Source organism: Macrobrachium nipponense, chromosome 11, assembly GCF_015104395.2.
Source record: "Macrobrachium nipponense isolate FS-2020 chromosome 11, ASM1510439v2, whole genome shotgun sequence".
Lineage (NCBI taxonomy): Eukaryota > Metazoa > Arthropoda > Malacostraca > Decapoda > Palaemonidae > Macrobrachium > Macrobrachium nipponense.
In genome coordinates, this window is record NC_061087.1 from 53,637,809 (window position 1) to 53,653,851 (window position 16,043).

The following is a 16,043-nucleotide window of genomic DNA, read 5'->3' on the forward strand; positions in this document are numbered from 1 at the left end:
ATTCATGTTATCGAGAACATTATTATATACAAAATTAAAGTAGATAAAATTACCTTTCTAATGATATTAATGATGTATACTTTTCTTTGATAGTATAGTACCTATGATTCAACAAGGGTTGATGTTAAAACCCTGAAAATGCATTTTTTTTCCGAATTTTGTCTTTTTAACTTTTTGAATTGGCATTTTCTGAAAACTTTTTTGTTGCACTATTAAAATATACAAAATTTCCTATATAATGGTGTATAATAATGTATATCTTACTCAGTTTGTGAAGGTGGTATGGTTTGAAAAGGTTCCCAATTAAATTCCATATAGGAAGGGAATCTAAGGGTCGAACCGGGAAAAAATTCCTTCCCTAATGTGTTCTGATAGGTCCCAAGTATTACCAAGTAAAAAATCGCAATTTTTTAAATTTTTTTAGTTTTGCGTTATACTCCTATTGAATGCATTATATAAACATTATTATATACAGAATTGTAGTAGATTAAATTACCTTTCTAATGATATATAAGGATGCATTTACTTTGTGGAATTAGTATAGCACTTATGAGTTGACAAAGGTTGATGTTAAAATTCTGAAAATACATTGTTTTCCGAATTTTGCCTTAAAACTTTGTTAACCCTCTTATGCCGAAGCCCTAAAAATCAAAACCTCTCCCGTATGCCGGCGCCGGTTTGGAGTGAGCGCGGAAGCGGAAAAAATAATTTTTTCAAAAAATCACAGCGCGCTTAGTTTTGAAGATTAAGAGTTCATTTTTGGCTCATTTTTTTGTCATTGCCTGAAGTTTAGTATGCAATCATCAGAAATGAAAAATAATATCATTATCATATGTAAATATTGCAATATATGGTAGCGAAAAAAAAAATTCATAGATAATTGTATTCAAATCACGCTGTGCAAAAAACGGTCAAAGCTAACGAGTTACTTTTTTTTCGTTGTATTGTACACTAAATTACAATAATTTTGATATATAATACTTTGTAAAACAATAAAAGCAACACCGGAAAAATATTATCACAAAATGATGTACGAATTCGTAACGCGCAGACGCAAAATAATTTTATTTTCAAAAATTCACCGTAAATCTAAATATTGTTCTAGAGACTTCCAATTTGTTTCAAAATTAAGACAAATGATTGAATATTACGATACTGTAAGAGTTTTAGATTAGAATTGCAGATTTCGACCATTTCGGACGAGTTAAATTTGACCGAATGTCGAAATTTTTATATATATTTTTTTTTATATGCACATATTTCGGAGATGGAAAAAGCTACAACCTTCAATTATTTTTATTGTATTCTTCATGAATTTGCGCACATTTTGATATATGAAACTCTATAAAACAGCTAATATGAAAAGGAGCAAATGTTAGGATAATGCGATGTACGTATTTCGGAGACTTGCGGCCGCGAATCGGCGCGCGGAGTGAAGTTAAATATATTTTTCAAAAATTCACCATAAATCACAATATTGTTCTAGAGACTTCAAATTTGTTTCAAAATGAAGAAAAATGACGGAATATTACTAGGCCGTAAGAGTTTTAGCTTACACTTGCGTTTTTCAACTATTTCGGTAGAGTCAAATTTGACTGAACGTGGTTTTTTTTTCTATCTATCGTGATTTATATGCAAATATTTCGAAAAAGAGAAAAGCTACTACCTTCAATCATTTTTAGTTGTATTCTACATGAAATTGCGCACATTTTTTCTTATATAAAACTTTATGTAGCAGCTAATTTTAAATGGTGCAAATTTTTCGACAATCGCACAAAAAAAATTCTGATTTTTACGGAAGAGTTACCGCGCGGACGTAAGGAAAATGGTTTTTTTTTTCATAAATTCACCATAAATGGAAATATTGTGCTAGAGACTTCCAAGTCGTTGCAAAATGAAGGTAAATGATTGAATATTACTAGAATATAAGAGTTTTAGCTTACCATCGCGTTTTTCGACCATTTCGGTAGAGTCAAACTTGACCGAAAGTTGAAATTTTTGCACTTAACGTTATTTATATGAAAATATTTCGAAACTGATAAAAGCTACAACCATGGGTTGTTTTTAGTTGTATTGTGCATGAAATTGCGCACATTTCCATATATAAAACTTTATGTAACGGCAAATTTAAAAGGGTGCAAACATTAGGACAATCGCACGAAAAAATTTATCGGAAGAGTTATCGCACGAACGTAAGGAAAAAGTTTTTTCATAAATTCACCATAAATCGAAATACTGTGCTAGAGACGTCCAATTTGTTGCAAAATGAAGGCAAATGATTGAATATTACTATAATATAAGAGTTTTAGCTTACAATTGCGTTTCTCGACCATTTCGGTAGAGTCAAAGTTGACTGAAGGTTGAAATATTTGCACTTATTGTTATTTATATGAAAATATTTCAAAACTGATATAAGCTACAATCTTGAGTATTTTTTTGTTGTATTTTACATGATATTGCGCACATTTTCATATATAATACTTCATGTAAAGGATAATTTAAAATGGTGCATAAATTATGTCAAAGTGACGAAATAATTTTTGAGATGTGTCACTGATACTTTTTAGTGCGATAAGAAAGAAATTCGCGCTTGCGCGCCTGCGTAGCGATTGTAAACAAAACAACGCCTTGATCCGCGAACTCCCAGCATCCCCCAAGGCGCGTGAGTCAAAAGTTTTCGGCTGGTAGGCCTATAAGTATTTTTCCGCGAATTTTTAACAAAACTTTTTTGAGCCGACGTATGATACGTCCATTCGGCATACGGGAGATTTTGACTCGACGTTTAATACGTCCATTCGGCGTAAGAGGGTTAATGGGCATTTTCTAAAAACATCTTCGCTGCACTATTAATATATAAGATTGTCTCTATAGATTATCTGTATAATGGTGTATAATGATGTATATTTTACTCAATTTGTGAAGGTGGTACTATGCGGCTTTGAAAATGTTCCTGATGAAGGTCCATAAGTGTGATACTTTCACGTTTGATGTACTATGAGATATATTATAAAGTTTTCTGCACTTGAAACAACAATTGATATAAATAAGGCGATAGTCATTTTGACCATAGCGGATTCTTAGATTAGAAACCGTCTCATTTTCTATGGCCCAGTAGAATAATGACCTACACTAGGTGATAGCCTAACAATAACTTATACTAGATGATAGCCTAACTATAACGTTTCCCATTAGTAATTCACTGTTTTATATAGCAGACAAAAACAGTGCATAGACCAGATGGAGTATGAGATAATAGCCTATCTTGAATGCTAAAAATTACACCTGGTTATTCCCATACCTTTAAAGGTAAATTAATCAGGATTAGACAATGAACTATACTTGGTGATAGCCCAACTTTAAAATTTCACATCAATGAGTTTCATGTTAGAAAGTTGCTGTTTTATATATATACTATAAGACCAAATAGCCTACAGCCAGATGTAGACAATCTGAGTTAAACAAAAGATGTAAGCAACTTTCTGTTTTTATATAGCCTTTACATTTGATTTAGAATAATCTGGATTAAGCAATGCCCTATACTAGTCTAAGAGAGAACAATTAGGAAACTTCCTGCTGTTGGTGTACTACTAAGTGGTAGTTTAGCCCAAATAGCCTAGGACAGGATATAAACAGTATTCTAGGTGTAATTAAATAACTAAAGCCCTTTAAAAACAGTGGGTTGGGCTAACTTAACAAATTAGTACATAGGATATTAGTCCAAATGGTATGACAATTCAGATAAAAATTTTACTTAGCTAGTGCAAAAAGACTAATACTGTACAGCCATATACGGCTGTCAAAAGTAACTTAAATCTTGAAGGGCTTAAGCTAACAGATTTCTAATTGAATCTGTTACAAATATGGAAACTGTATAAGGAACTGCAGAGGTGTCCTTCATTAAAAATTTAATACAGACTTGCTTCTTATAACGACTTGCTTTATATCACTACAAGGTTTCCATTATGCAGGACCCTTAGTTCAAATGTTCCATATCAAATTGGTCGGTTCATTTTGTGCAATTGGGTATGGCTCATCCCAACTGCATAGGTATAGTCTTGTTAAAACAATTAAAATTTGCTTGGTCGACAGTTATGTACTAAACTTGTAGTACGCTACTGGCAGCAAGTTTTAATGATGAAATTTTTGGTCCACACTATTTTGTGAGCGTGTAATCTCATACTGGGACTGTTTCCGGATTTTTTTTCTTGTGCCTCGGAAATTGCGTCGAATATTCCGCATTGCTTGGAGCCCGAACACCAGCATTTGACTGTTACTTCCATCTGAATGACGTAAGACTTCTCTTCCGGGAATACCACTTGTATTTTTCAGTGTACACGACTGAGCATGCACTCGCAATTGGCGGCGTCTATTCTGCCTTTTCACCGTGTTTAGTTCACAGTTCCTGTGAAAATTTAAGTCTTATGGTCATCTGAATTCCCACCTCGGGAATCCACATAATTCTCAGCATATGCCCGCAACTGGCGACGTTTTCCTGCCTTTTTGCCTTGTTTTAAATCACAATTACCGTGATAAGTTTACATCTTATGGACATCCGAGTCCCCACTTCGGGAATCCATGTAGACCTGCGACTGGCGACGTTCATTCCGCCCCTCCGCCACAATTCCTGTAATAAAACTGCGTTATCTGGACGTCTGAATTCCCCCCTCCGGGAATCCATTTATTTTTCAGTATATGCCTGCGACTAGCAATGTTTATTCCGGCTTTCTGCTGCATTTAAATCACTATTTCTAAGATAAATGGACACTTTATTGGCGCCTGAACTCCCACTTCGGGAATCCACCTCTATTTTCAGTCTACATGGCTGAACCATTGCCTAATTTTTGAGACTAGTGCTGCCAGCATTTACTCCAGGCAAAATGGCCAGCAATGTAGCGCTGGGCGAGGTTAGGGCCTTCACCGCAGCTGGAAAGAAATTGGGGTTAGAGAACACAAAACTAATCAATTGGGTGAGCAAAGAGCTGAAGGAAGCTGCCCAAGACAGGGGGGAAGCTGCAGAGAGAGCATTCCAGGCAGAAGCCCAAGAGAAGAGAGAAGCTGCAGAAAGGGCATTTCAGGTAGCCAAAAGAGAGAAAGTGAAGCCCAAGAGAGAAGGGGAGCTGCAGAAAGAGCCCACCAACTGGCTATGGCAACCCAGAGTGCCACCCTGGCATCCCCGAGTACGACGCCCCCTCTCTCACATTCTCACCTTCTCACATTCTCACCTCCACAGTATGGGAACCTTCATTAGGGCTTACGATGATAACGAACCTGAAACCTGGCTCAATCGTGTTGAGCATGTGTTCGGGAATTTCAATGCTACCCCTCAGGAAGTGGCCCTCCCTCTGGACAAGCATCTTGCTGGCAAGGGGCATATAGCATTCCAAGCTTTTCCCCTCAATGAGTGACAAGATCTTGTCCTTGTCCGAGAGGCAATCCTTGTGGATTACGAGCTAACCCCAGACCGGTGGAGGCAGAAGTGGAGGTGCATGCCCAAGGAGGCCAACCAAACATGGACAGAGTAGGTGGCCAAGAAGACGCCACCACTCCAGAGGTGGATGAAGGTCTCCAACGCAACATCTGTTGAGGAGCTCTTAGAACTTTTCAATTGGAGGACTTCTTATCCTATGCTCCCCCTCTGATCTTGCCACCCACTTGGTGTACAAGGCCCCTAAAACCATTTTGGGGTGTTATAAGTGGGCTGATGCCTATGACACCCACTATCCTCAGCAGAGTTCTTTAAAGAAAAAGATTCGCCCTGCTCTCCCTCTCCCTCCTGTGGGCACCTCCCAGCCTACCCAACATTCAAATAATCAGCCACGGAAGCCCGTGTGCGGACGGTGTCACAAACCTGGGCACACCACAGAGCAGTGCCACTAACGCGGATCCTCTGCTATAGGCTCCTGCTATACCTCAGAATGGGCACCCCAGAAAAATAAGAATAATGGCCATTGGAATAAAAACAACAGGCCAAGGAGAGATTTCAGCAAGAACTACTGTGATGCATGTGGTGTGCATGGGCCCACCTCTTCATGGGTTCATTGCCCCAAGAAAGCTGCTACTCCTGCCATTGCAATGGCAGTGACAAATCATCGACCCTAGTCCCTCCAGCTCAAGGAAATATCTTTGTTGCACCTTCCAGAGGTTGCTATCCTGTCCACCAAGTCTGAGCATTTGACGACAATGATGGGAAGCTATCCATAATTTGGGAGGATAAAATTCCTCTTGGAGCTTGGGTTGAGAGGCATAAGTTAATCACGATTGAGAGCCTCAACCATGTTAAAATGTTTCTGCCTACCTACCATCTGGTTGAGAATCACATGACCTCACCATTATAAAATATGTACTTTGATGATAGCTACCTGTATTCCCAGAAACTATGACATCTTGTTAGGACAGGATATTAATATTAAGTCTCAGCGCCCCCATCCTTATCTTGCTCCAGACCAATTCTGCGGCCTTCCGAGACCTGCCCCAACATAGCCAGTGCTGCTTGAAGGTATTAGGTAGTTCCATGCTTCGTCCCTTCTAGACGTTGAGCCATGTTTGAATCCTTTCACTCCGCCATGAATGGCTTCCGTGCCAGTGCCAAGGAAAGATATGAGTCTTCCTCATGAAGCTTCCTGTCAAGATTAGTTCTCCTCAGCCTCTTGCTCAACTCTGCTACCAAAGTTGGAGTCAGTCAACCCAAATCGGGAGCCCATAATCACCTCCTCCTCCTCCCCTTCGTCAGCAGCTGACCAGTCCCAGCATAAGGACTCCGCTGACCCTCAGTTGGCTGAAGAACACCAGGAACTGAGTCAAGCCCAGTGCCACTCTGGCACCTTCTACGGACTTGGGTCTCTCCAGTCCCCCCACGGCATCGACAAACTGGCCTCGGAGAGGTCAAAGGAAGAAAGGTAAAGGATGCAGAGGATTCCAGAACACCTGGAGGAGCTGATAGGCTCTCTCCACACTAGCATTCTGCCACAGTGCCACATTCTTATAGAGGATTCTGGCCTCTACATCCAGAGGGGAGTGCCAGGTTCTGCCACTTTCACTTCTTTCTTAACCTTTTGTAACTGCCTCTGTTATTGCACTGTCCATATCTTCTCCATGATAGTTTCCTTCTCTCTTCATCCTCACCTTTAGGCACCTCTTGCTATTGTTTGCGTTGCTTAGGCAGAGCCCATTCGCCAGGAATTCTGGCCTTATAAACTAGTATTCCAAGGCATATGCAGTTCTCAACGATATGTCCCCTTAAAGCCTATAGGCTTGTCATAACAGTGCCACAACTGGCACAGTGCTATATGCTAGGCACCTAATATTCCATGAGATTAGGAATACTCATAGCCAGCAAGAATGTTTTAAATTCAGCTTAGCCTACTGAGGCAGCATTGTTTAAAGCATGGCCCATTTATATATCATCAGATTTAATGTATTTGTTTAATTGAGTAATTTTCACTAGTTTGTACATTTTATGTAATTCTGAGTGTTCTCTGATGATACCTATGTATACTTTATATAATTTTGTCTATTATCGTAGGAGGATTACTCTTTTCCTTGATTCTGTCACCTTGATTTACACTCATACTCTCTAAGGAGAAATTCATGTACTACTTAGCACCTTACTTATTATCGAAAGGCATTGTTTATCTTAATGCTTAGCCCTGCTAGCACAGGGCCATTTATTATGAAATTCTGGGTTGAAATAGCCGACCAAGAACGTGTTGCACTGCCCCCCTCAGGGCCTACTAATAGCATGCCTTAATTTATGTTTAGCTAACATTACCCTGCATGATAGAATTAAGATTAACAATATTAATCATATATGTTAAGGTTAATCTAATTCAGAAGTAATACCACTAGAATTTACTGCTAGATATTTGTGTGACAATTTTCTTAATCTTAAAGGTATCTAAGATTAAGTTTATCTTTGTTTGTCACACTTTTGTTTTCATAATTCTCCAAAAGAAATTATGTATCTTTAGTTGATGATAATCCTAATTAAAGTGAACTAATAGTTTTCCAAAACATTTACTGTTCTGACTTTGTAATTGTAGATTTGTCTAGTTCACGTTTAGCTTAAGTAAAGTTAGACTTTTGTTGTCTCAATTATTTCTCAAGAAGCACATATAATTCTGACTGGTCTGCAAGTAGTATAGTTAAAACCATTTTGCTAAGTTGGATTTGCAGTTTCATGTATGCAGACTTCATTTCAAGTTTCTCATGAGATCAATCTTAAGGGTGGAAGGAATAGTGGGGGATATTATGAGTAGAATTGTGCAAATTGTGATACAAGCATGAAACTTGGCACACTGATTGTTTAATCTGTACTTTGCAAAATTTAGGTCCTGACTAAAACAAATTTTTTTTTTTTTTCAAGACGGCCACTCCTTTTTTCAAAATGGCATCGTTCACAAATGTTCTCATGACAAGTATCATCGTATAACTCGACAAAACGTAAATTACTAAAGAGTTTCTCTCCTCATACGTTTGTACAACAATTTGGCATGATAGCAAGTAACCCAAAGATCATTGAAAGCCACTTCCGGTTTCAAAATGGCTGCAAAATGGTAAAAGAAGGCCGTTTTATTATTTAACAAAATAGCCTCAGTAGACTGCTTTTTATCTATCCTGATAGTTACATGAACATAATCCTGTACAAGAAAGCCAAGAGCGATAGCACTTGCAGTTACCAACACAGTTTGATTTTTTGCACCCACATTTCAACAGTTCTGAAAAGATGCAGCAACAGAAGGGATGGACGTAAATTTGGGTTTCCATGTTTCACTGTCTTTATCTTTTACCCAAACCCAAATTTCAGGACAAGGCAGCTCTTGGTTTCGATTCAAAACTTGACCCCAAACATGCCCACCTTGGTATGCTGCCCTCTTGATGTGCTTTATTAAAGCATCCTTAGTTGGAGAGGTTGCATCAAAAACCTTTGTTTTGTACATGCAACTTCCCCGGTAGATATATACTTGGCTATAGACTCAGTCTTCCCCGACAGAAATTCAAATTTCGTGGCACACGCTACAGGTAGGTCAGGTGATCTACCCTCCCGCCGCTGGGTGGCGGGACTAGGAACCATTCCCGTTTCCTAATCAGATTTTCTCTGTCGCCGGATCTGACAACACCTGTTGTTGGTTCCTCCTGATTTGGATTTAGTTTTTCACTTGCCGTGGATCTTTTGGCTGTCTTTTGGTGATGTATTGGATCGTTGGCTTGGCATACGCTTTTTTAACTCTTTATGTTTCTCTAATGCGTCAGTCGCTAGTACTGTTGTTAGAATATGTGAAATGAATGTGTGACGTTAGACTACCGAAGGGTTCGGTAGATCCTCGCACTGTAGACTACAGTAATTTAATTTTTGTTTTTCATAAGGAACTACCGCTCTTTTGTAAAACAGTCATTTATACATACTGTATGCAGTTACTGAATGACAGTCATTATTAAGAAACATTCGATATGATGAAAATCCTTATGAGAATCTTCTTTGTTGAAGTTTGTTGTGTAGTTCTATAGATCACTTACTGTTTTGTCTATTAATAATCCCTGTTCTGAATGTGAGATTTTGAATGAGGAAGAGGTTGCTTTCTTCTTTTTTGAGGAAGTTAGAGAAGAACAGAGTTAGGAAAGCTTCGTCTAGTAAATCCAGAGTTCTCGTACTAACGAGCTAGTTGAGGAGGCTTTAGAACCTAACCCTAATGTAGTTGTTGCAACCCTCCATTTTCAGCCCCTTCTCCCTTCTTCGAACCTGCGGATTCGTCCTCGAGATGAAGCGCCTCAGTAGAGTGGTTGGTTGGTCCCGTGGCTGAATAACCACTGGTTCCATGTAACGTGTAAGTACCATTCTAACTATCTCATGAAGTGAGCTTGATTTGTACTTTTCTGGCATGAAACGAGATTCACAGGGTGGAATTGCAGTTGCTTGCAATGGAAGGTAAGTGCTGTGGGAAGATTTTTGTGCAGTGTTCCGCAACGCTCCCAGGTCTAAACCTCTTCCAAACTCCAAGGCCCAGGGAGGAGGAATGTCAAAAACCTTATCATAAGGAGGTTGTGGAGAATCCCCACCGTTCAGGCGTCCCTTCGGCAGGCTCTGTTGTCTCGACCCAGACTGCCATGGATCGCCACAGAAAAGGCATCCTGAGGAAGTGCTTTTCTTCTTCCGAGTTGGCGCCAGCCAGGCAGCTGCGAGGTGCCAGCCAGGCGCGCAGCGCTGCCCAGCCACGAGGCTCCAGCCTGACGCACGGCGCCAGCCTCAGCAAGCGTTTTTTGCGCATTGCAGGTGCGATTCGCCTGAGGAGTCGCCTTTTTTTTTTTCATAGGAAGATTGCCTTCCCCCCGAAGGAGACCAGGAGAAGTCCACTAAGCGGGTCCTTCTGGACCTCCAGGAGCAACTTTCTACGTTGATGGGCACTCTGGTTAAGGACCCTCCTCGCAAGAAGGACATTGCGCTTCCGATCAAGAGCTCTGAGCTCCCCCCTTGCAAGACACGTGCCTCTCAGGACAGGAGCCCTTCACCAAGAAGTTCCAGGCGCTCTTCTCCAGTTAGCCGCTCCTCTTCTAACAAGCTGGCGCCCCTTGACAGGCGCTCCTCTCCTAGCAGGCGCTCTTGCGCCTACCAGGCGCTCTTCTCAAGCAGGCGCCTTACTCCTGGTAGGCTCCCTTCTTCGGAGACTCGCCTCTTCTACGTTCAGGACTGCGCTGCCGAGTGGAGACCTTCGGGTCCTACCTGCCTTAAGCCCAGTCATTGAGGAGGGATCCTGCCCCTTCCTCGATTTCTGTGGGAATCGAGAGGACCACCAACTGCTGATTGTCTGACGAATTCGGTGGGGGTTTCGCAGAGTGCTTAAGATTCTGCGGAATTTCTAGCACTTGCAGTGTTCAAGTTTTTTACCTTTCTCTTAACACTTAAGCGAAACCTCGGTCCAAGATGAGCTAGACGAGAATCTCCAATAATTTTTACCTCAAAATTCGAGAACACCGCCAAATGCTTGAATTCCTGGATTAGGTTCTGTCATGTAAGCGGGTTGGCCCAATTGACAAGATCCTAGAGGTTCTGTCATGTAAGTGGATAAGCCTCCATTGACAAAATCCAAAAGGCTTTGTCACGTAAGTGGGCTAGTCCCCATTGACAAAGATCCTACAAGGTTCTGTCGCGTAAGCGGGTAAGCCACCATTGACAAGATCCAGAAGAACTCTCAGTCATAGGTCACTACCTCGCTGAGGCTCTTCAGGCAGAGCAGACTCATAGACAATGTCCATGAAGTCTTCTGCCCAATAAGATAAGAAGCTTGAACTGTCGTCTTCGGTACTCTGTTCACAATTGAAGCTTTCCTTCGGGAAAGACTTCTCCTTCATTCTCTTGACTAGAGAACGAAGGTGGTCGATCTCCAATCCTTACTCTCATTCCTCGTAGGGAAAAGAATGTAGGATGGAGGTAGTTGTACAGAAACCTACAAAAATGCTACGTATTTTACCTTTGTGACATGATTCTGTTAAGCAGTTGAACTATCCGGGGTGTAGGCGCATACCGTAGTTAGCTCTACAGATGGCGACCGAGACAATGAGTATCCTAATTGAACTGCTAATCGGGGCTCCCTGCAACCTCCCACGAGTTTAGATACTTATCATATTGTCATGACAACACCAACTCAGCTTTTGTATTTACCGAAATCCGTTTCGCTTAAATATTATTGCTCGAGTGTATTTTTATGCTCGATGGTTCTAGCCGAACGCATTTCCTTCGTGGAATGGATTACATGGCAACTCAGGATGATGAGTAGGTGAGAGCTAACGTTGTATGAGTCTGCTGTCACTGTGATAACAGCTCAGTACCAGCTGGCCCTCCGAGATGCACGGTCGGTTGCTTCTCTCTCCCCTGCAATGATTGGCTCCCGAACCGTATCTCTGCCCAACAATCACAGGCTTAGGTCTCTGATTAACGGGGATTCTCGCATACATGAATGACCATCTACTGCTGTGATGCTCGGTTTCATCGCCTTCGACATTGCGAGAAATTTTGAACAGAGATATCTCTTGGACTTTCTTTTTTCTGTTTGCCGCACTGTAGCAGAAGTCTGTACTAGTCTACCGCTGGATCGCACTGCGATAATGCGGAATGTTTTTTCTTCAGATATCGGAATTTGTCTTCAAATATCTCTTATTCGTAGGTGTGCAATTGTTCATTGTTCACCCCGAATTAACAGATGTATTGGTAGACATCGCCTATTCCCAGGCCTGACAGCTCTGCTTCCAAATGTTCAACCCATGAGAAGCAGTTCTGCAGGCAGTACTTCCCAGGGTTTTTCATTACTGAAAAACGCCCTGCTTTCATAGCAATTATGACTTCTCACCGGACAGCAATGAAATAGAGGTTAGCGTTTTCAGTCATTGGTAAGCATGGGTTCAGAATCTTGAGAATCTTTCTCTCGATTCGGCTGTGAAGAAGTACGTTGCATTCTCTGTCCTCCTTCGTCTTCTACGGCACATTGTTGTTTCTCCTTAGCTGAGATTCAACTACTATGAGAATGTCTTGCCATCAGGAACCTCGGTCTCTAGAAGGCAATTGACTTTCACCTGTTGGGCGCATGCCTTAACAGAATCATCACCTCGCCATCCGGCATCGGTGACAAATAAATATATGTTTTTGATGGTCTCTCGGCATAACCCTTCAAAGGCGAAGGTCACATGACTTGCTCGGATTCTTGCACAACTTACCTTGATACCGAACGCAGTCAGTCGGCAGCTGTCAGAGCGCCCGGGTCAGATACGAACTACGGAGTAGACTTAGTTCGAGTGTTCCAAGAACTTCGCTGCGGACACCCTCCCGAGCCTGGAAGGGGTAAAAAGGAGCTGAATTGGTGGTTTTCCCCACTCAGAATGAACAAGGGCTTGTCTCTTCTAAAAGCCGGAACCGCACCTAGTGTCGTTCTCAGAAGCCTCAGAGCGGGATGGGGAGCAACACTAGGGGCGAAAGAAGTGTCAAGCACCTGGAAGGGGGACCATGTGAACTGGCACATCAACAAGAAGGAGTTGAATACAGTCTTCCTGGCCCTGAGGAATTTCGAACCAGAAGTCAGAGGCTCGGTGGTCCAGGTCAACTCGGACAACACCACGGCTCTGGCATATATAAGGAAACAGGGAGGGATTCATTACGTCTCCCTGTACGAAACAGCAAGAGACCGGTTGCTGTGGGCAGGGGAGAGAGAAATTTCACTTCTCACTAGATTTGTTCAGGGAGAGAAGAACGTAAGGGCGGACCTGCTGAGCAGGAGAGATCAAGTCCTCCCCACAGAATGGACTCTCCATCAAGATGTTTGCCAGATGTTGTAGAGCCTTTGGGGGCAGACCACACATAGACCTTTTTTGCCACGAATTAGAACAAGAGACTGGACAACTTTTGCTCCTCCATTTCGGATCCAAGAGCAATAACGGTAGACTCACTCCTTCTAGACTGGACGGGGATAGACGACTACGCGTTTCCCCCATTCAAGATTTTGGGGGAAGTATTGTGAAAGTTCGTCCCCTCAACAGGAACGAAACTAACTCTGGTCTTGGCCCGCTCAGGAATGGTTCACAGAGGTACTGGAATGAACGGTGGACTTCCCCAGATCTCTTCCACTCAGGAGAGATATGCTCAGACAACCCCACTTCGACAGGTTTCACTAAAACCTCCCAGCTCTCTGCCTGAATACCTTCAGACAATCGAGAGATTTGTCAGAGCGAGAGGCTTTTTGCGCAAGGCTGCTAGCTCGATCGCCAGAGCCCGCAGGTCATCAACCTTGCGAGTCTACCAGTCGAAGTGGGAAGTGTTTCGGAGATGGTGCAGGACGAAGAAATTATCCTCATCCAATACCTCTGTGACCGTAATTGCTGACTTCCTTCTCTTTTTAAGAGAAGAATGCAGCTTAGCTGTCTCTACGATTAAAGGTTGTTGTAGCATGCTATCCGCGGTGTTCAGGAACAGGGACCTGAAGATCACGGAGGATAAGATCTGCATGATCTTATCAGATCTTTTGAGACCACTAAGAATTAGTACTCTAGACTGCCTAGTTGGAACTTAGATGTGGTTCTCAAGTTCCTAGTATCGGACAAGTTTGAACCCCCTCAACAGGCGTCCTTCAGGGACCTGACTAAAAAGTCTCTGTTTCTTTTAGCGCTGGCTACTGCTAGAAGAGTTAGCGAGCCTCAGGTTCTGGATGCTAGAGTAGGGTTTAAAGGAGAGTCAGCAATCTGCTCTTTTAAACCTTGGTTCTTAGCAAAGAACGAGAATCCCTCCTAACCCTGGCCTTGAAGTTTTGAGGTCAAAGGGCTCTCACCCTTAGTGGGAAGAGAGATAGAGAGATCCCTGTGCCCTGTCAGGACCCTTAAACTCTACCTGGAAAGAAGAAAAAAGAAGATTAAGGGCAACCTAAAGAGTCTCTGGTGGTCTGTCAGAGATCCAAGAAGACCCATTTCTAAGAACGCTCTGGTGTTCTTTATGAGGAGCGTTATAACAGAGGCGCATGCGACGTGCGATGATGAACAGTTTAAACTCCTTAGAGTTAAAGCACATGAAGTAAGGGCCATTGCGACATCTCTGGCGTTTCAGAAGAATATGTCGCTGAACAATATTGTAGCCTCTACATACTGGAGATGCAACTCAGTGTTTGCCTCTCTCTACTTGAGAGACGTGAGAGTGACTTACGATAAGTGCTTCTCGTTGGGGCCCTACGTATCTGCAGTTTCAGTGCTGGGACAGGGAGCTGGGACTAATCCTTGTTAGTTTAGTTTAATTTTAGTTTTAATTTGGTGTTGTGTTTTTATATTTGTTTGAAAGAGGGTTAAGTGGTAACCCCTTTCAATTGTTAGCTCTAACACGAGTTAGAGTTTGGTCAGGTGGTCGGGATTGGTTTTGTGCTCCTTGATAGTGCCAGAGGCAAAAGTTTTGTCATGTAAGTAGGTTAGTCCCCATGGACAAAGATCCTAACAAGGTTCTGTCATGTAAGTGGGTAAGCCCCCATTGGCAAGATCCAAAAGAGCTCTCAGTCATAGGTCACTACCTCGCTGAAGCTCTTGAGGCAAAGCAGACTCATAGACAGTATCCATGAAGTCTTCTGCCCAATCATGTAGGAACCAAGGTCTTTGACCTACAACATGTGTTGTTTCCTGTTTCTTTTGTTTTTATTTAGCTGTCTCTTACCCTCCACCAAGGGTGCCAATCAGCTAAGTATATATCTGCCGGGGAAGTTGCATGTACAAAAATGATATTGTTATGATACAATAAAGTTTTGTACATACTTACCCGGCAGATATATACGATTAATGGCCCGCCCAGCCTCCCCTCAGGAGACAGGTGGAAGAGAAAATCTGATTAGGAAACGGGAATGGTTCCTAGTCCCGCCACCCAGTGGCGGGAGGGTAGATCACCTGACCTACCTGAAGCATGTGCCGCGAAATTTGAATTTCTGTCGGGGATGACGGAGTCTATAGCTAAGTATATATCTGCCGGGTAAGTATGTACAAAACTTTATTGTATCATAACAATATCATTTTTCTCACAAACAATTCCAAATGAGATTCATTGACTGCAAGTGTAGTTGTTGCCCTGTCGTACATTATGCATGCATACAAAAGCTTCAAGGATTTCTATGTCAGACTCTGAAATTAAATCTGGTAATGTACCAAGGCGAATGAATACCTCGGAAGCATCTGGAAATACCTCCTATGTCTGCCACGCTGATTTTTTACCTCATCCTCGAAATGCTGAGACGTTATCACAACCAGTAAAAGCGTGAAAAAATGGCAACGCAGATACAGGTGTATCCGCTATTTCCAATGATGCTGTAATATCATGCATAGGAAGCCATTGGAAATCCTTACTAAGACCAAAACCTATCCACATTCTATCAAGTCCAAGCTTTTCGAATAAGGAAATTCCCAAAACTACAATGTCAGTGTCTGTACTGTACATGGAAATGTCCATACATCCATTGATGACTGGAAGCTGGTTATGAACAAACGTTCGAGTGTCAAACTCTTCATGGTTGCACGGGTACAGCTGGGTTATGTCTGAAATC

General features: G+C 41.9%; 1 protein-coding gene across 3 annotated transcripts in view; it reads left to right on the plus strand.

Annotated features, from left to right (window-relative positions):
- The window catches only part of LOC135205932 (lymphocyte cytosolic protein 2-like), a 408,856-nt gene that overhangs the window by 87,287 nt on the left and 305,526 nt on the right, over window positions 1-16,043 (plus strand). The window lies entirely within an intron of this gene.